Source organism: Anomaloglossus baeobatrachus, unplaced genomic scaffold, assembly GCF_048569485.1.
Source record: "Anomaloglossus baeobatrachus isolate aAnoBae1 unplaced genomic scaffold, aAnoBae1.hap1 Scaffold_98, whole genome shotgun sequence".
Taxonomy (NCBI): domain Eukaryota; kingdom Metazoa; phylum Chordata; class Amphibia; order Anura; family Aromobatidae; genus Anomaloglossus; species Anomaloglossus baeobatrachus.
In genome coordinates this window covers 367,897-388,069 of record NW_027445382.1, presented here as the reverse complement: position 1 = coordinate 388,069, position 20,173 = coordinate 367,897, and the positions used below count along the sequence as shown (strand labels likewise).

Here is a 20,173-nt window from a genome sequence, read left to right as displayed (position 1 = left end):
GAACACTCTCAGTGAAGTAGGTGTATCTGTCTCTAAGTCAACAGTAAAGAGAAGACTCCATGAAAGTAAATACAAAGGTTTCACATCTAGATGCAAACCATTCATCAATTCCACAAATAGACAGGCCAGAGTTACATTTGCTGAAAAACACCTCATGAAGCCAGCTCAGTTCTGGAAAAGTATTCTATGGACAGATGAGACCAAGATCAACCTGTACCAGAATGATGGGAAGAAAAAAGTTTGGAGAAGAAAGGGAACGGCACATGATCCAAGGCACACCACATCCTCTGAAAAACATGGTGGAGGCAACGTGATGGCATGGGCATGCATGGCTTTCAACGGCACTGGGTCACTTGTGTTTATTGATGACATAACAGCAGACAAGAGTAGCCGGATGAATTCTGAAGTGTACCGGGATATACTTTCAGCCCAGATTCAGCAAAATGCCGCAAAGTTGATCGGACGGCGCTTCATAGTACAGATGGACAATGACCCCAAGCATACAGCCAAAGCTACCCAGTAGTTCATGAGTGCAAAAAAGTGGAACATTCTGCAATGGCCAAGTCAATCACCAGATCTCAACCCAATTGAGCATGCATTTCACTTGCTCAAATCCAGACTTAAGACGGAAAGACCCACAAACAAGCAAGACCTGAAGGCTGCGGCTGTAAAGGCCTGGCAAAGCATTAAGAAGGAGGAAACCCAGCGTTTGGTGATGTCCATGGGTTCCAGACTTAAGGCAGTGATTGCCTCCAAAGGATTCGCAACAAAATATTGAAAATAAAAATATTTTGTTTGGGTTTGGTTTATTTGTCCAATTACTTTTGACCTCCTAAAATGTGGAGTGTTTGTAAAGAAATGTGTACAATTCCTACAATTTCTATCAGATATTTTTGTTCAAACCTTCAAATTAAACGTTACAATCTGCACTTGAATTCTGTTGTAGAGGTTTCATTTAAAATCCAATGTGGTGGCATGCAGAGCCCAACTCGCCAAAATTGTGTCACTGTCCAAATATTTCTGGACCTAACTGTATATATATATATATATATATATACACATATATATATACACACACACAGACACATACACCCCCCCCGTATAATCGGCTTATAAGACGCACCCCTTACTTTCCACCAAAATGTGGGGGAACAAAAGTGCGTCTTATAAAGTGAAAAATACGGTAGATAGATGGATGCAGGTTTGGACTGGAGAGATCCTACAAGAAGCCACCTATCAGGTTATGGGTAAAGTTATCATTTTTGGAGACCTCAATACAAGAATAGGGAGAGAAAATCACTTTCTGACCACAGATGGAAACATCTACATATTTGGGGCAGATAATGAAAATTGCAATTCTGAACACAGAAACAGCTATAACACTATAACAGTACAGTCAACAAAAGTGGCAAAAAGCTCCTGAACGTATGGGGATGTTTAGGTCTTCATATTCTTAATGGACCCACTTAAGGCCACGTCACACTAAGCAACATCGCTAGCAACATCGCTGCTAAGGAACAACTTTTATGACGTAGCAGTGATGTTGCTAGTGATGTTGCTGTGTGTGACATCCAGCAACAACCCGGCCCCTGCTGTGAGGTCGCTGGTTGTTGCTGAATGACCTGGACCATTTTTTAGTTGTTGCTCTCCCGCTGTAAAGCACAGATCGCTGTGTGAGACAGCGACAGAGCAACAACTAAATGTGCAGGCAGCAGGAGCCGGCTTCTGCGGACGCTGGTAACCACGGTAAACATCGGGTAAGCAAGAAGCCCTTATCTTGGTTACCGGATATTTACATTCGTTACCAGCGTCCCCGCTCTCACGCTATCTGTGCCGGCTCCCTGCTCTCTGCACACGTAGCCACAGTACACATCGGGTAATTAACACGATGTGTACTGTGGCTAGGAGTGCAGGGAGCAGAGAGCCGGCACTGGCAGTGTAAGAGCAGCGGACGCTGGTAATGAAGGTAAATATTGGGTAACCAAGGTAAGGGCTTCTTTGTTACTCGATGTTTACCGTGGTTACCAGCGTCTGCAGAAGCCGGCTCCCTGCTGCCTGCACACGTAGCGGAGTACACATCGGGTAATTAACCCGATGTGTACTGTGGCTAGGTGTGCAGGGAAGCCAGCGCTAAGCGGTGTGCGCTGGTAACCAAGGTAAATATCGGGTTGGTAACCTGATATTTACCTTAGTTACCAAGCGCAGCATCGCTTCCACGCGTCGCTGCTGGCTGGGGGCTGGTCACTGGTTGCTGGTGAGCTCACCAGCAACTCGTGTAGCGACGCTCCAGCAATCCCTGCCAGGTCAGGTTGCTGGTGGGATCGCTGGAGCGTCGCTTAGTGTGACATCTCACCAGCGACCTCCTAGCAACTTACCAGTGATCCCTATCAGGTTGTATCGTTGTTGGGATCGCTGGTAAGTTGTTTAGTGTGACTGGGCCTTAAGGGAGGTTCTCTGGGATGATATACACTAAGCTCCCATGTAAGAAGGAGAGTAGTAGACTATGCTTTTACAGATATGGACCTGGCAAATATCAGTCCCTTCATAGTCACCCCACAAACTCACTTATCAGACCACAGCCAACTCCTTCTCTACATGAAATCTACAGAGAAACCATCCACACAAAAGCCACAGAAGAGCATCCTCTTCAGCCGACCTCCAGCCAATCAATGGTCCAAGATGTCACCAATAAAATAAAAACGACTTCCGGATCCGGTCCTGGCTGAGGAGGCAGCATAGAGGGGAAGCTCCTGACACCCCTCTGAGAAACCGACGATAAAGAACATACCCGGGCAAGTGAGAGAGCCGAGAGCAGCGAGTCTGGGAATAGAAAGCAAGCAGCTATGGAGCGGTACTTACTGAGGAGTGCTATTGGCGGTGAGGGGCCCTGGAGGAGTGGAGATCCTGACTGGCAGCGTGGGGAAGAGGAAACTGTCATGGCGCCGATGAGCCTGATGGAGGAGGAGCCAGAGTCCCCAGTGCGGAGAAGTGAAGGAGATGAGAGCGGGGGGGGGGGGGTCGGGGGAGGATGGAGCAAGAGAGAAATCGCTGCAGGGGAGTGAAGAGGGAGAAACAAAATGGATAGAGGAAGGTGACATGGAGGAACAAGAGAGAGAGGAGGAGGAGTTCGGCAGGGAAAGGGTGCACAGAGACGCAGGAGACCGGATTGATCACTCAGACACGCAGTATAAGGCTATGTGCGCACGTTGCGTACAGTCACTGCAGAAATTTCTGCAGCGATCTGAAGAGCACATGTGCGCTTTAAATCGCTGCAGAAATGTCTGTAGTGAAAGCAGATTCCATGCGCTCTGCCTGCAGCTCCTGCCATAGACAGAGCAGGAGCTGCCGGCAAAGCGCACGGAAGAAGTGACATGTCACTTCTTAGAACGCAGCGCTTCGGCAGCAGCCGAAGCGCTGCGCTCTAAAACGCCACGTGCGCACGGCCCCTGCACAATCTCCATAGACTGTGCAGGGGACGCAGGACGCATGCAGTTACGCTGCGCTACAAAGCGCAGCGTAACTGCATGTATTTACGCAACGTGCGCACATAGCCTAAGGTGTCTAATCATGATCAACGCCAACAGAAGCTGCATGTCAGAAAAAGTAACACTCCTTCTAAAGTAAACAAGAAATAGCCGGCCACACCATTATCTAAATCCTGTAAACAAATGGGGGAGGGTGGAAAACACTCAGCACAGAATAAGAGAACTAAGAAAACAGAACCACCTGCAGGCCAAGACAAACATGCACAAGAGCTCAATGTTGATTATAAAAAACTGGCTGAAGAAGTGACATCACATCTGTCAAAAAGAGATTAAAGTGGCCATTAAAACAGCCATACAAACATCCCTAGCAGCTATGCAAAAGCAGATTAGTGGCCACGCATCTAGACTGGCAGAAACAGAGCAGAGAATATCTGACTCAGAGGAGAAAATACTGGCTATGCAAGAGCAAATAAATAAAGAGTGAAATCTAACGAATATTTGAGAGATAAAGCGGAAGATTTGGAGAACCGATCAAGGCACAATAATTTGCGCATTGTAGGGCTGCCAGAATCGGTATCTTTGGGACAGCTGGATAACATATGTGAGCAGGAGTTACCTCAGGCCTTGGGCATTAAGGCTAAATTCAGAGTGGAAAGAGCGCACAGAGTGGGACCACTGAGCCAACAAGAAGCGAATAGGGGAGAGGATCCAAATCCAAACAAGAAAGCCCCGCTGAGAGCTAGGCAAGTGATAGTCAAATATCTTGATTATAAACATAAAGAGGAAATACTGAGGGCCTTTAGAGACAGACAGCGACCATTGCATTACCAAGGCAACAGACTGCTAATTTTTGGAGATTACTCAGCCGAAGTCTCCAGAAAGAGAAAAGAATTCAGCAAAGTATGTTCATTCCTGTATAACAAAAAAGTCAAGTGCCAACTGCTATACCCTGCCACACTGAAAGTCAGAAATCTCAATGGTTCGTTTGCATTTTACAAAGACTATAAAGAAGCAGAGCGTAGTCTCATGGCAGAACAGGATAAGAATCGGGCTGACGGACAAAAAAGAGGAAATAATGGAGAAGGGACCAGAAGAGGAGGATCCCCAAGAGGCCCAGGGAAAGACCCGAGAAGCTTTGAGGAGCAATCGCGGGTGGAGAGTAGAGAGGAAAGGAGATTGAGCCCAGTACAACAAAACAATCCTCGCTCGGAACACAGAGACTGTTGGGAATGGTTCATGATAACTGAACTGAACTGGATATTGCTGGCCCTGTTCTCGCTCTCTCACTTTCACTCTCACACTCACTTTCAGTCCCACACTCACTTTCAGTCCCACACTCACTTTCAGTCCCACACTCACTTTCAGTCCCACACTCACTTTCAGTCCCACACTCACTTTCAGTCCCACACTCACTTTCAGTCCCACACTCCTTTTTTCTCACATACTGTCTCATTTTCAGTCTCACACTTACTTTCAGTCCCACACTCACTTTGCCTCACACATATTCAGTCTCATTTTCACGCTTACTTTGTTTCACACTCACTCCCATATTCAGTTTCACTTTCAGTCTCACACTTACTTTCAGTCCCACACTCACTTTGTCTCACACTCTTTTTCTCTCGCATATTCAGTCTCACGCTTACTTTCAGTTTCACTTCCAGATCCACTTTCGCTTTCACTCGCCTTTGTCCAGGAACGACTTCCAGGCGCAATTGAAGTGGATCTGTCTGCTCTGAGTGTTGGGACGGCCACCAGAAAGTAGAGCTAAGTTGGACTTGAAGTTCTTAATGAGGTCTTGTCGTACTGTACTATTTTCGACATATTATTTAAGGCTCGTTCATGTGACTCATGTGAATCCGGGGCTAGAACGTATACTCTAAGGGGGGTGACTAGGGAGCTCAACAGTTTGGCTAGGAAAAGGGGAAGTCATCAGCATGGCGAAAAGAGCCAAACATTTCCCAGAAGGGAAAACTTGTTCTACAGTTACTTGTTTATTGTTATATTTGTTATACCTACAAGGTGGGGAAAAGATGTGTCAAGCCTGGGGGGCAAATTCTATACCTGGCGATAAATGTCTCGTCTCTTGTGAGTTGAGGGCCCACAGGGGAGGAAGTAGTAAGAGCAAAATACAAAAGGCAAATATGGTACAAATAACTACATGGAATGTTAAAGGCTTGAGATCTCCTAACAAACGAGCAATGATACTAAGACATCTGAAAAGACTAAAAACAGATATTGCATTATTACAGGAAACGCATTTGGGGAAGGAGGACTTTTTCCGCATGAAGAAATACTGGGTGGGTACTGTATATGGGGCAGAAGCACAAGGTAGGAAAGCGGGGACAATGATTCTAATACATAAACAGCTCAGCCATGAAGTAGTGACACACGAGGCAGACGATCAGGGACGGTGGCAACATTTAACAATCATTAGTCCAGCGGGTAAATTAAGTATCTATAATGTCTACGGTCCAAACTCCCAACAGAGCATATTTCATGATGGCATAAAGGCCAACATACTAGCAGATGGGGAGATCAACATCATAGTGGGAGGTGATTTTAACACAGTTCCAGACTCAGCTGAAGACAGGAGGAGGGGGAAGGAGAGGACAGGGGATGCGGACAGAAGGCCGGACCATAGGGATGTAACATTAGAAGACGTGGGTTTGAAGGACATCTGGAGATTAGCTCACCCGCATGATAGAGAATATACACACTTCTCGCATCCTCATGATAGCTGGTCGCATATTGATCAATTTTGGATTTCTCAAGGCCTAGTTTATGGGGCACAAGAATGTGTGATAGAAAACATGGTGATATCTGATCATAGTCCGGTGAGATTGGGTATCAGAGAGAAGTTCAAGACAGGTACAGATATCATATGGAGATTTCCATCGTTTCTTCTCAGACAAGATAATTTCCACAGGGTATTACAAGAGTGGTGGGGAGAATTCACAGAGGAAAACAAGGAACACAAAGGGAACCCAGTGCTATACTGGGAAACGGCAAAAGCGGTCTTGAGGGGTCACTTGATTGGTTTTCCTTTTGATCATGGCCGCATATCCAATGAAAATGATAACGCCCAGAGTGAAGCAGTGCGGGTAGCATATACAAAGTATTTGGCAAATAGATCTCCCACGGCAAAAGACAGATGGTTGGAGGCGAAAAGGGGGTTCGATGAATGGGCCAAAAAAAAGGAGCAACTATTTTGGTCGCACAGGGAAGCAGCGTTACATAGATTTGGCAACAAGGCGGGGAGGATGTTGGCAAATTTGGCAAGGGGTAGCAGGAAAATGACAGTGATTTCCAAACTAAAAAGAAAGGGGGTGGAGGTGACCACAGATCCTAAGGAAATTAATAAATTGCTGGGAGATTTTTATAGAAAACTATATGGGCCAGGAAACAATGACATGACTGACGAGGCAGAGTGGTTAAGACAAGAACACTTGCCTAGCTTAACAGAGGAAGATCTGAGTGATCTAAACGCAAATATCACAGTTGAGGAGGTGACAAGAACAATCGGGGAGCTTAACACCAACAAGGCACCAGGCCCCGACGGTTTCAACAGCGAATTTTATAAGGCTATGAGAGATCTGATCTCGCCGGGTTTAACTGCTGTATTTAATGCATTTTTGGAAGGAGAGGAAATTCCTAAAAATTCAAACGTAGCATGTATCAAATTACTCCCTAAGGGAACTAAAGACCTGGATGATCCCACTAGTTATAGACCCATATCACTTATAAACCAGGATTTAAAAATAATGTCTAAGATTATGGCTAATAGATTGGCCATGATTCTTCCAAGGATCATTACAGAGCACCAGGTAGGGTTTATTAAAGGGAGAAACGCTGTCACTAATATCCGGAAGACAATACTAGTGGTGGATGCGGTGAGATTGGAACAGATAGAGAGGGGGGCAAGACCCGCTCTAGTTACACTCGACGCAGAAAAAGTGTTTGACAATGTAAATTGGAGCTGGTTGGACAAGGTACTAGAGGACACAGGGATTGTAGGCAAAATGAGGCTTTACATTAGGAATCTTTACGCTAACTGGGGAGCTAGGATACATACTCCAGGTTTTCTATCAGATGTGTTCCCTTTGATGAAGGGAACAAGACAAGGCTGCCCGCTATCTCCCCTTCTATTCAACTTGGCCATTGAACCATTGTCAAGAATACTGCAGGGCCCGAATAGTTTTAAAGGGATTAAGGTAAGGCGAACTGAAATAAAGACAGCGCTTTTTGCCGATGATGTCATACTATATATGGGGGACCCTAACGCGGATTTGCCACAGACTCTAGCCCTAATTGAAAAATTTGGATTAGTCTCAGGATTCAAATTGAATAAAAAAAGTGTGAGATCCTGTTCCTAAAAGGGGGGAATGCAAGAGATGGTTGCCTATGTGGCATTCCTATAGCACAGACATCACTTAAATACCTGGAAATTCATATAGGAAGAATGGTGGAATCAATTTACGAGATGAATTATGGCCCGCTAATTAGGAAAATTATAGCACAACTAAAGGGATGGAAGGGTCTGCCTCTACCACTACTGGCAAGGTGCCACCTGATAAAAATGATGAGCTTTCCTAGGCTGTTGTACCCATTCCAGACGATCCCGATATTGCTAAAACTGAGGGACGTAAATAGGCTCAACTCAGCGTATGCGGATTTTATATGGAGGGGAAGGAAACCTAGAATAAAGTTACGATCACTGATGAAGTCAACGGAGGAAGGAGGTCTCAAGTTTCCCAGATGTTCGGGGTTATAACCTGGTGTGTATAATGAGACATGTGTTTGATTGGATGAGAGGAACGAGCAGGCACTCAGACTATGGCATGGAAGCCAAGTATGCATCACCGTGGGATTTGGCGTCCATTTTACACTCCCCATTGTCCAGGGCGGATGGGCATATAAGGAACTCAATCTTATTCCGAGATACTATGCTAACATGGAAACTGGTAAGAAAGAAATTGGGGCTGTCATGGAAAGTATCTAAGTACTTAAATCCCTGGGCATCTCTGAACTTTCCCATGGGACGGGAAAATAAGCTATTTACTAGATGGAAAGAGAAGGGCGTCGACAGAATGAAGAATGTCATGAATGTGGAGGAGAGAAGGTGGCTGACATGGCGGGAAGTGCTTGACAAGTATGACCTTAATAGCTCACATATCATCCAATATGAACAATTGAAGCATGGAGTATTTGTAGATTTGGGTGAGCTTGGAAAGGAATTGAATAAGAGTTTGATTGATGAGCTTATGGAAAGTGATGTAGCAAGTGTAAATGTTTCCCAAATTTACCGAACATTTCGGGGAGTGCTTATATCTGGGGAGGATAGCCGTACTCTAACAGCGTGGGGGAAACAATTGAAAGGGCAGGAAGTTGTAGGGGATATATTAAAGGGATGGGTACAGATGCGGAAACATGTTACCAATGAGAGATGGAGAGACACCCAATTTAGAATGTTACACAGGGCTAATATGGGCTTCAACATTCCGGGAAGAGATATGCGGTGTCCTAAATGTCAAAGAGAAAAAACAGATATGCTACATGGACTATGGGAGTGTAAGGAAATTCACAGGTTCTGGAATCAAGTTAGATTATTTGTCTAGGCAACATGGGGAATTTCTGGAAATCTAGAGCTAATGGTGTGGATTTTTCATTCCTTTGAGGGAGGAGTAAGAGGGGGATCGGACATGCCAGGAAAGAAGAAATATACAATAATACATGACATAGCCATGATAGCCAAACGGTCTATCTTAAAGCATTGGATACAAAGGGAGGGACCATCCATAAACGAGGTCATTGGTGAATTACATAATCTATTGAGGCTGCAGAAACTGGAAGCGGAAACGGACAAAGACAGGTTGACACCCAAGTTCTTTGGGAAATGGAGAAACTTCATTGAAAGTCAATTTACTCAGGGAGAAATAGATACCGTATTTTTCGGACTATAAGACGCACCGGACTATAAGACGCACCCTGGTTTTAGAGGAGGAAAATGGGAAAATAAAACTAAGCAAAAAATGTGGTCATGACACACTGTTATGGGGCGAGCATCTGCTGCTGACACTGTTATGGGGGTAATGTCCCCAAATTCTCTACTAAGGTACCCCATCCTGGTAATGATCCTCCTGCCTTGTATATAATCCTGCTATAAACCCCCATCAAGCCTGTTCACATACCCCCCCCCATCCAGCCTGTTCACATACCCCCCCCATCCAGCCTGTTCACATACCCCCCCCATCCAGCCTGTTCACATACCCCCCCCATCCAGCCTGTTCACATACCCCCCCCCATCCAGCCTGTTCACATACCCCCCCCCATCCAGCCTGTTCACATACCCCCCCCCCATCCAGCCTGTTCACATACCCCCCCCCCATCCAGCCTGTTCACATACCCCCCCCCATCCAGCCTGTTCACATACCCCCCCATCCAGCCTGTTCACATACCCCCCCATCCAGCCTGTTCACATACCCCCCCATCCAGCCTGTTCACATACCCCCCCATCCAGCCTGTTCACATACCCCCCCCATCCAGCCTGTTCACATACCCCCCCCATCCAGCCTGTTCACATACCCCCCCCATCCAGCCTGTTCACATACCCCCCCCATCCAGCCTGTTCACATACCCCCCCCATCCAGCCTGTTCACATACCCCCCCATCCAGCCTGTTCACATACCCCCCCCATCCAGCCTGTTCACATACCCCCCCCCATCCAGCCTGTTCACATACCCCCCCCCATCCAGCCTGTTCACATACCCCCCCACCCAGCCTGTTCACATACTCCCATCCTGCTATATGCCCCCATCGTGCTCATATACCATCCTGGTATATGGCCTGTATCCTATAGCACAGAGAAAAAAATAAACGTTTATACTCACCTTTTCCTCACTCCCTGCAGCACCGATCATATCTTCCTCTCTGGCACGCTGATCTGTGTGTGTGGAGCTGTTCCCCTGCAGCACGCGATGTCTTCCTGTCTGTGCCGATCAGCTGACCAGCTCGGCACAGATCAGCTGACCGGCACAGATCAGCTGACCGGCACAGACAGGAAGACATCGCGTGCAGCAGGGGGGCGGCTCCACACACGGGGACGGGTGAGTGCACTGATTCACTGCCCCCCGCGCTGATGATGACGCGCGGGGAGCAGTGAATACAGCCGCACATGATCACTCCAGGCTGTAATTGCCAGGGGTGATCATGCGGCCGGCTCTTTGCTATGCGCGCGTCACTGCTCGTCCTCCCGCCCACCTGTCAGTGCCGGCTTCAGCGCTGAGAGATGGGCGGGATGATGGGCGTGCATATGTAATGAGCGGGCCCACGTGGTCACAGCAGGCGCTGCTGCTGCCTGCTCGTGCCCCCGATGACCTGCAGCACCCTCATTCCCAGCCGCAGCCCTATAGTCAGACCATAAGACGCACCCCCAACTTTCCCCCAACATTTGGGGGAAAAAAAGTGCGTCTTATGGTCCGAAAAATACGGTAATCTGATGACACCTTTTGTACAATCGGAATGGTACCTTCTGAATGATATCCAGGACAACCTGGGTAAATTGAAAATCACGTAGGTGTGGGATCCGGAGGGAAGGGGAGACGAGACGCTAAGGTAGCAACAAGACGTGCCAAAAAATTTGGAAGCATTCGGGGTTGGCACAGGGGTTTAATGATTCTAATTGACTTTTATCGCGTCTGTTATTTCTTAGTACTTTTGCCTTGGTTTAATAGAGACCATATCAATCAGATAAACAGTTTAAAATATCAAGTTGGGGCATCGCACCCTATTATGTCACATATTGTCAGACAAATGTTTTTCCCTGTGTAACCATGAATATCTTATGTTTATAAAAAAATTGGAAAATTAATAAAAAGTTTTGGAAAAAATAAATAAATAAATAAAAACAGCCTCCCAACATACAGGAAATACAAGATATGTTCCACCAATTATACAGCTACCTTGTTTCCCCGAAAATAAGTGTCTTATATTAATTTTTGCTCCCAAAGATGCGCTAGGTCTTATTTTCAGGAGATGTCTTCATTTTCCATGAAGAAGAATTCACATTAATTGTTGAACAAAAAAAAAAGATCATTTATTATATATACTGTGGAGTAGTGGTCATCACAAACCAGCATAAACAGACAAACTGTGAATACTATCAAGAAGTTACTAGCATTATTTCCATGTACAACATGCCCTGGTGTTCTGTTTCGCAGGCATGCTTCCAAACAAAAAGTTTGCTAGGTCTTACTTTCGGGGGAGGCCTTATATTTAGCAATTCAGCAAAACCTCTACTAGGTCTTCAGGGGTTTTCAGGGGATGTCTTATTTTCGGGGAAACAGGGTACAAGTACAAGTCTAACCCAGGAGTCAAGCTGCAGAAGACCTCAACAGAATATTCTACACTATGGCCAAATTGTCCGACCTTAAACAAGTCAACTACAAGAGACCAAAAGAAGAGCAGATCAATGTTTTTTTTGACAGAAAATGTAAAGCCGTACGAAAGACCCTGAGAACAGCCTCAAACAATAAACACAGAGACCCCAACCACCCGGGCCTGAAGGAAGCCTATGACACCATACAAAAGCAGTACAAAACCATCCTCAGGAGGAAGAAGCAGAGCTACATCTCTACCAAACTTAGCCAACTCCAAGACACCCTCCAAGACAACTCCTTCTGGGAGCTATGGAGTCACATGGACACAAAAAGCAAGAATAACAGCATCCATATCCCATATCCGAAACAGCAATATCTGGGGCTCCAGTACTTCAGAGACCTCTACAAAGACATCCCAAAAGAAGGACTTAAGGCCACTTTACATGCTGCGATGTCGGTACCGATATCGCTAGCGTGGGTACCTGCCCCCATCGGTTGTGCGACACGGGCAAATCGCTACCCGTGGCAAACGACATCGCCCGGACCCGTCACACTACTTACATGCTCTGCGACGTCGCTGTGACCGGCGAACCGCCTCCTAAGGGGGGCGGTCCGTGCGGCGTCACAGCGATGTCACTAAGCGGCAGCCCATTCAAAGCGGAGATCAGCGGGACGTAACATCCCGCCCACCTCAATCCTTCCGCATTGCGGGGGGCGGCAGGTAAGGGGCGGTTCCTCGTTCCTGCGGCCTCACACAGAGCGGTGTGTGCTGCCGCAGGAGCGACGAACTACATCGTACACGCTGCAGCAGCGATATTTGAGAAGGGACCCCCATGTCACCGATGAGCGATTTTGAACGTTTTTGCGACGATTCAAAATCGCTCATCGGTGTCACACACAACGACACCGCTAATGCAGCCGGATGTGCGTCACAAATTCCGTGACCCCAACGAAAGCGGACTTTAGCCTATAACAGGAAAACATAAACACCAAAACTAAAGGCAATGGAGGAGAAAAACAAAAATTTCCAAAACCCTCTGGATACACCAATTACATTAGAGGAAGTTACAGAGAATCTCTTCCATAAGGTGCAAAAAAAAAGCCAGTGGTCCGGGTGGACTCCCCCCAAGATGCTGAAATAAAGCCCACCAGAAATATAAGCTGCAATGGTTAAACTGTTCAATATTGTGCCGAGTGCCGGCTACTTCCCTCGTACCTGGAAGCAAGGCCCCATCACACCCATCCACAAGAGTGGGGACAGGTATGACCCTGCCAACTACAGAGGAAGACGTGTCAGCAGGAACCTGGGAAAACTGTTCACCAGCCTCCTGAACAAGAGGATCCTCAGTTTCCTCACCGAGCACAATGTCCTCAGCAAGAGCCAACCACTGTTCGTGCCAAACCACCGCACCACGGATCACATCTACACCCTGCACAGTCTCATTCGGAGCCACATCCACAAAACAAAGCACGTGAAGATATACGCCTGTTTTGTGGACTTTAAAAAGGCTTTTGACTCCGTGTGGCACCCGGAATAGTAGGAAAAACCTACAATGTCATCAAAAGCTCCTATACCGAGAACCTCTGCAGTGTGTGAATGGTAGACGAATGGCTTATTTCCAGAGGCCAGGAGTCAAATAAGGCTGCAGCCTAAGGCTATGTGCGCACAGTGCGTTTTTCGCAGCGTTTTTGCGCGTTTTTCGGGTGCGTTTTTGGCCTCAAAACTGCATGACTTTGCTTCCCCAGCAAAGTCTATGAGTTTTCATTTTTGCTGTTCGCACACAACTTTTTTTTTAAGCTGCGTTTTTGAGCTTGAAAAAACAAAATGGACATGCCGATTCTTTCCTGAGTTTTTCTGCGTTTTCCGCCCATGCAATGCATTGGAAAAACGCAGCAAAACGCAGAGATCAAAAACGCAGCCAAAAACGCACCAAATCGCGGTAAAAACGCATGCGTTTTTTGATGCGTTTTTTCGACGCAGGTGCGTTTTTAGCGGCCAAAAACGCACAAAGACGCAGCGTCAAAAAAACGCAGCGTGCGCACATAGCCTAAGACCTAAGACACACGGCAAGAAAATCGGAGCGAGTGGAATGCGATAAAACATAGCATTCCACTCAGACCAATATTAACCTATGTGCCAGCACCCATGAGCGATTATTTTCTCAGCCCTAATCGGACCAAGAAAATAGTTGCAGCATGCTGTGGGTGCAATGCGAGTCTGTTTCTCTCATCACCCATTCAAATCTATAGGGTGAGAGAAACATCGCACTGCACTCACAGTACACCGGTGTACTGTGAGTGCAGAGCGAGAAAGGCAATAGCCATCAATGGAGGAGAGAGGGAGATAAATCCCTCCCTCACCTCCGCAGCGCCGGCCCTTCCCTCCGGAGCGCTGGACCACCCACCGCAGCTGTGGTCCGATCGCAAGATCAGACCTCAGTCGCATTGACACTCGGCTCCCGCTGTGCTGCCAGCCTGAGCCGAGTGTCATGCGAAAATCGCAGTAGTCCCCGTGTGGCCCCGGCCTCAGTCTAACGCTCTTTAATATTTACATCAATGAGCGGCCACTGCTCTGGAATGTTCCACAGCTCCAGGTCTTAACCTCCATGACGCCCAGGTGAAATTCTTGCTCTATGCAGATGACCTTCTGCTGCTATCACCAACTGAGAAGGGCCTCCAAGACAACCTACAAATCTTTGTCCTCAACCACTGCTCTCTTAAGGCCACTTCACACTAAGCAACATCGCTAGCAACATCGCTGCTAAGGAACAACTTTTGTGACGCAGCAGTGATGTTGCTAGAGATGTCGCTGTGTGTGACATCCAGCAACAACCCGGCCCCTGCTGTGAGGTCGTTGGTTGTTGCTGAATGTCCTGGACCATTTTTTAGTTGTTGCTGTCCCGCTGTGAAGCACACATCACTGTGTGTGACAGCGACAGAGCAACAACTAAATGTGCAGACAGCAGAAGCCGGCTTCTGCGGACGCTGGTAACCATGGTAAACATCGGGTAACCAAGAAGCCCTTACCTTGGTTACCCGATATTTACCTTCGTTACCAGCATCCGCCGCTCTCACACTGCCAGTGCCGGCTCCTGCTCTCTGCACACGTAGCCACAGTACACATCGGGTAATTAACACGATGTGTACTGTGGCTAGGAGTGCAGGGAACAGGGAGCCGGCACTGGCAGTGTGAGAGCAGCGGACGCTGGTAACGAAGGTAAATATCGGGTAACCAAGGTAAGGGCTTCTTGGTTACCCGATGTTTACCGTGGTTACCAGCGTCCGCAGAAGCCGGCTCCTGCTGCCTGCACACATAGCAGAGTATACATCGGGTAATTAACCCGATGTGTACTGTGGCTAGGAGTGCAGGGAGCCAGAGCTAAGCGGTGTGCGCTGGTAACCAAGGTAAATATCGGGTTGATTACCCGATATTTACCTTAGTTACCAAGCGCAGCATGCTTCCACGCGGCGCTGCTGGCTGGGGGCTGGTCACTGGTTGCTGGTGAGCTCACCGGCAACTCGTGTAGCGACGCTCCAGCGATCCCTGCCAGGTCAGGTTGCTGGTGGGATCGCTGGAGCGTCGCTTAGTGTGACATCTCACCAGCGACCTCCTAGCAACTTACCAGCGATCCCTATCAGGTTGTATCGTTGTTGGGATCGCTGGTAAGTTGTTTAGTGTGACTGGGCCTTTAGGATATGTTAACACAGGGCTTTTTGGTTAGTTTTTTTTCCTGACCAAAACCTGATCTTGTGGCAGGAAACATACTTTGAGTCATCTGCGTTTTTGGTGTGTTTTTAGTGGCGTTTTTGCTGCAGATGTGGTGTGGATTTGATTACTTTTTTCTACAAAATGGGTTGTATCAATGAAAAAACGCAGCAAAGAATTGACACGTTCATTCTTTAAAAACCTGACCAAAAATGCAGATATTTAACAAAACAGTGAGGAAAAAAGTCCTATGTGAACATAGCCTTACAAGAATGGACAAATGCACTAACCTGGGCCTGAAAATTCACCAGTCAGGGAGCTTCAAATAAGCAATAGAGATTGCTATGCCATCCGAAGGGTACTATCATCTGAAGCCACCAGTGAGGGTCTGGCTAAAATGTCATCATCACCCCAATCCTCCTGTACGACAGTGAAGTCTGGGGCCCTCACACTTACCCAGATTAGTCAAGGTGGGATCCAACAGAAATATTCCACCTAGAATTTTGTTATCGCCTTCTGCAGGTCCTTAAAAGCACCTCCAACAGCTCCTGTCAGGCCGAGCTGGGCAGATTCCCTCTACACCTAGCAGCTCTGAAGAGGGCACTGTCATGTCAGTCTCACCTACAGAATAACAATCCACGCTCCCATCACCATAAAGCCCTGATACATATAGATGGTCCAGATGAACTAGGATCCATGGCACAGCTCTCCCAAACCCAACTGGACAAAATGACCAATCACAGCAGCCTGACAAAAGCCAGACACAGGAAGATAACAGAGAACAATAGAGAAGGGGTTTATGCCATGCTATTCATCAGGAAGGAGAACAGAGAGATGATCAATGTTCCTTTATTGTGGCTTGCGTCTACGCGTTTCAGGAGCTCTGCTCCCTTCATCAGGACATACAGCACAAAAACAACATATCTCTATGATCTAGATATGTTTTTGTGCTGTATATCCTGATGAAGGGAGCAGAGCTCCTGAAACGCGTAGACGCAAGCCACAATAAAGGAACATTGATCATCTCTCTGTTCTCCTTCCTGATGAATAGCACGGCATAAACCCCTTCTCTATTGTTCTCTGTTATCAACCATGGGGGCTGCAGCAGATTTCATCCCAACAACATAAGCTTTCATAGGAGTTGTGACTGTCACAACTCCTTAAGGTGAGTGCATTCCTTTTATTTTCCCCGGATATATACCGGGTAAGACCCTATTACACTTTTTCTCTCCACAGTTTAACCTCGTTTTAGACTCAGGAAGATGATAGACGAGGGCCAGAAGAGGTGTCAGTGACTGGAGGACCAATATCTACACCGCACAGAAACTGACCACGTACCACAGACTACAGACTGGCCCCATATCTGGAGAAACCCCCAGACCCCAGAGACCCCAGGACTATGAGCCAATATAGACTCAGTGCCCACAGTCTAGCCATCAATTCCCACACAAGCAGAGCTACAAGCCCAGGGAGGACAGACTGTGCCAACACTGACCTGGAGGCCAAGGAAGGATGAAACCCACCTCCTGCTACACTGCACCAAACACTCAGCAGTGAGGGACGCTCAGCAGTGAGGGACGCTCAGCAGTGAGGGACGCTCAGCAGTGAGGGACGCTCAGCAGTGAGGGACGCTCAGCAGTGAGGGACACTCAGCAGTGAGGGACACTCACTTCAGGAGACTATGATATCTTCCCGGGATTTTAGCCCCATGAAGGAGGAAGAGAAAACATATATCCTGCTGGGGGAAGAAGAGACTGCAGTGGAGATAGCAGCGCGGTGTGTGAGCGAATTTCATAGACCGAGAAAGAGAAATATGAAAAGCCATGGACTTCTATAGCCCCCACCCCGGATGTGCCCCCATCCATCCTTCCTACACTCCCCACCCCGGATGTGCCCCCATCCATCCTTCCTACACTCCCCACCCCGGATGTGCCCCCATCCATCCTTCCTACACTCCCCACCCCGGATGTGCCCCCATCCATCCTTCCTACACTCCCCACCCCGGATGTGCCCCCATCCATCCTTCCTACACTCCCCACCCCGGATGTGCCCCCATCCATCCTTCCTACACTCCCCACCCCGGATGTGCCCCCATCCATCCTTCCTACACTCCCCACCCCGGATGTGCCCCCATCCATCCTTCCTACACTCCCCACCCCGGATGTGCCCCCATCCATCCTTCCTACACTCCCCACCCCGGATGTGCCCCCATCCATCCTTCCTACACTCCCCACCCCGGATGTGCCCCCATCCATCCTTCCTACACTCCCCACCCCGGATGTGCCCCCATCCATCCTTCCTACACTCCCCACCCCGGATGTGCCCCCATCCATCCTTCCTACACTCCCCACCCCGGATGTGCCCCCATCCATCCTTCCTACACTCCCCACCCCGGATGTGGACCCATCCATCCTTCCTACACTCCCCACCCCGGATGTGCCCCCATCCATCCTTCCTACACTCCCCACCCCGGATGTGGACCCATCCATCCTTCCTACACTCCCCACCCCGGATGTGGACCCATCCATTCTTCCTACACTCCCCACCCCGGATGTGGACCCATCCATCCTTCCTACACTCCCCACCCCGGATGTGCCCCCATCCATCCTTCCTACACTCCCCACCCCGGATGTGCCCCCATCCATCCTACACTCCCCACCCCGGATGTGCCCCCATCCATCCTTCCTACACTCCCCACCCCGGATGTGCCCCCATCCATCCTTCCTACACTCCCCACCCCGGATGTGCCCCCATCCATCCTTCCTACACTCCCCACCCCGGATGTGCCCCCATCCATCCTTCCTACACTCCCCACCCCGGATGTGCCCCCATCCATCCTTCCTACACTCCCCACCCCGGATGTGCCCCCATCCATCCTTCCTACACTCCCCACCCCGGATGTGCCCCCATCCATCCTTCCTACACTCCCCACCCCGGATGTGCCCCCATCCATCCTTCCTACACTCCCCACCCCGGATGTGCCCCCATCCATCCTTCCTACACTCCCCACCCCGGATGTGGACCCATCCATCCTTCCTACACTCCCCACCCCGGATGTGCCCCCATCCATCCTTCCTACACTCCCCACCCCGGATGTGGACCCATCCATCCTTCCTACACTCCCCACCCCGGATGTGGACCCATCCATTCTTCCTACACTCCCCACCCCGGATGTGGACCCATCCATCCTTCCTACACTCCCCACCCCGGATGTGGACCCATCCATCCTTCCTACACTCCCCACCCCGGATGTGCCCCCATCCATCCTTCCTACACTCCCCACCCCGGATGTGGACCCATCCATCCTTCCTACACTCCCCACCCCGGATGTGCCCCCATCCATCCTTCCTACACTCCCCACCCCGGATGTGCCCCCATCCATCCTTCCTACACTCCCCACCCCGGATGTGCCCCCATCCATCCTTCCTACACTCCCCACCCCGGATGTGCCCCCATCCATCCTTCCTACACTCCCCACCCCGGATGTGCCCCCATCCATCCTTCCTACACTCCCCACCCCGGATGTGGACCCATCCATCCTTCCTACACTCCCCACCCCGGATGTGCCCCCATCCATCCTTCCTACACTCCCCACCCCGGATGTGGACCCATCCATCCTTCCTACACTCCCCACCCCGGATGTGGACCCATCCATTCTTCCTACACTCCCCACCCCGGATGTGGACCCATCCATCCTTCCTACACTCCCCACCCCGGATGTGGACCCATCCATCCTTCCTACACTCCCCACCCCGGATGTGCCCCATCCATCCTTCCTTCCTACAGTCCCTACCCCTGATGTGGCCCCATCCATCCTTCCTTCCTTTAGTCCCCACCCCGGATGTGGCCCTATCATACCGTTTCGGCCAGTGTAAGCCCCCCCCCCCCCCAACATGGAGCATCACTCACCCCCTGGCTCCAACGCGCAGTATCGCCCAGTGTAACCCCCCCAACCTGCAGCATCGCCCAGTGTAAGCCCCCCCAATATGCAGCATCGCCCCCTGCCCTGTGTAGCCCCCCAATATGCAGCATCGCCCCCTGCCCTGTGTAGCCCCCCAATATGCAGCATCGCCCCCTGCCCTGTGTAGCCCCCCATATCCCTCTTCCTTATGGAAGCCTCCACAGCCCTGTGCTGCAGCTTCAGCCCCTTCCCTGTGATATATACACGAGCTGCAGCCCCCAGTAGTGACAGGAGACACTTTTATTTCTTCCCCCAAAATCCAGTGTGACCTCAGCTCTATAACTAATGAGGAAAAGCTGAATCTTCCCCACCTCAGGGTCAGGATCCGTCCGCGCTGCACAGGGGAGATGCTAGAATGTACGGGCTCCTGACAGGTATGACGTCACTGGTCATGTGATGGGGCGTGGTCACAATGCAGCCTGATGTTTCCAGCCCGAACTTTCCAGACAGAAAAGCAATGTTTATTCTAAAGCAATGTTTATTCTAGACCACGTGGGCACAGAGGTGATTATAATAGAGGCGGGGTCTGGGGGTAACATCTCCAGATGGGGGGGTGCAGGGGGCGGAGCCTGCAGGATTATAGAGGACAGAAAATATCATTGCAACGCCCCCAACCCAAACCGTCACGCCCATGACCTGACTGCAG

At 49.2% G+C, this 20,173-nt stretch overlaps 1 protein-coding gene across 2 annotated transcripts in view; it reads right to left on the bottom strand.

Annotated features, from left to right (window-relative positions):
- The window catches only part of LOC142289580 (uncharacterized), a 57,662-nt gene extending 37,743 nt beyond the window's left edge, over positions 1-19,919 (bottom strand). The window contains exon 1 of one of the 2 annotated variants that reach the window (XM_075333600.1): positions 19,839-19,919. The gene's annotated coding sequence lies outside the window, so the exon portion shown is untranslated. Of the gene's footprint in view, positions 1-16,022; positions 16,277-19,838 lie in introns of those variants that run through there. The other variant, XM_075333601.1, reaches the window with a different exon arrangement.
- Between the last annotated feature and the right edge of the window lie 254 nt (positions 19,920-20,173).